The sequence below is a fragment of the Piliocolobus tephrosceles genome, chromosome 6 (assembly GCF_002776525.5).
Source record: "Piliocolobus tephrosceles isolate RC106 chromosome 6, ASM277652v3, whole genome shotgun sequence".
Classification (NCBI taxonomy): Eukaryota; Metazoa; Chordata; class Mammalia; order Primates; family Cercopithecidae; genus Piliocolobus; species Piliocolobus tephrosceles.
This window is the reverse complement of record NC_045439.1, coordinates 42,803,130-42,804,442: the sequence shown is the minus strand read 5'-3', so window position 1 is coordinate 42,804,442 and position 1,313 is coordinate 42,803,130. Positions and strand designations below refer to the sequence as shown.

Genomic DNA, 1,313 nt, shown 5'->3' with positions numbered 1-1,313 from the left:
GTGCAGTTTTATTTCTGGGTTCTCAAACTTATTTCATTGGTCTGTGTGTCTCTTTTTGTACCAGTACCATACTAGTCTTGTAGGATACTTTGAAGTTGGGTAGTGTGATGCGTCTGGCTTTGTTCTTTTTGCTTAGAATTACTTTGGCTATTTGCATTCTTTTTGGAATTTTAGAATAGGTTTTCTAATTCTGTGAAAAATGTCATTGGTAGTTTGAAAGCAATAGCATTGAATCTGTAAATTACTCTGGGCAGTATAACCACTTTAACAATATTGATTCTTCCTATCCATGAGCATGGAATATTTTTTTCATTTTTTTTTAAGCCATGCAACAATGTCTTTTATTATGTATGCGGTTTTAAAATTATTTCTTGAATCTCTCCATACACAGGCAAAAATAAGTGTGTTACTTAACATCCTGGAACTTGCCTAACTTAATCATTGCCTAGAGAAGAGAAAATTATCCCCAAAACATGCTTAACCAGGAGGCCAATGCATCTGCCAACCTCCAGGAACATGGAGATGAACGTGATAGACAGACTGTCCACCATCTGAACCTTCATTCACCACCATTTGATAACCCTTATTCAGGCCCAGATCAGCAGCACATTTCTTGCCAACAATCATTAAGTGTCCAAGAAGACTGTCATCATCATCTTCTGCTGCAGAAATCTGGGATATATGTTTCTTGGGTATCACCAGAAAATGTGTTGGTGCTTGAGGGGAAATGTTGTGGAAAGCAAGGCACGGGTCATCCTCAAAAATGATTTTGGCTGGTATTTCCTTGCGGATGATCTTCCCGAAGATCGTGTGGCCACCAGGCCGAGCGACCTGAGCCTTGGTAATCTCATCTGCCATCTCGGCCTCTCTCCCGCGCGGCGGCCCGGGTAGAGGCTCGGAAGGAGGGAGGAACCCGCGGAGCGTGCGGCGCGAGAGGGCGCAGCCAAGCCTGCGCAGGTCCCCCGACCTTTTTCATTTGTTTGTGTCACCTCTGATTTCTTTCAGCAGTGTTTGGTAATTCTCACTGTAGAGATCTTTTACCTCCTGGTTAGCTGTATTCCTAGGTATTTTGTACATGTGTATGTGGCTATTGTGAATGGAATCGCATTATTGATTTGGCTCTCAGCTTGGACGTTGTTTGTATATAGAAATGCTACTGATTTTTGTACATTGATTTTGTATCCTGAAACTTTATTGAAGTTGTCAATCAGATCTAGAAACTTTTGGGCAGAGATCATGGGGTTTTCTAAGTATAAAATCGTGTCATCTGTGAAGAGAGATAGTTTGACTTCCTCTCTTCCTATTTGGATGCC

At 41.7% G+C, this 1,313-nt stretch overlaps 1 pseudogene across 1 annotated transcript; it reads right to left on the bottom strand.

The window, feature by feature from the left end:
- Positions 1-312: 312 nt before the first annotated feature.
- Positions 313-951, bottom strand: LOC111554537 (annotated as a pseudogene). The gene has a single exon (XR_002735271.2). The product of XR_002735271.2 is annotated as a histidine triad nucleotide-binding protein 1 pseudogene (transcript).
- Between the last annotated feature and the right edge of the window lie 362 nt (positions 952-1,313).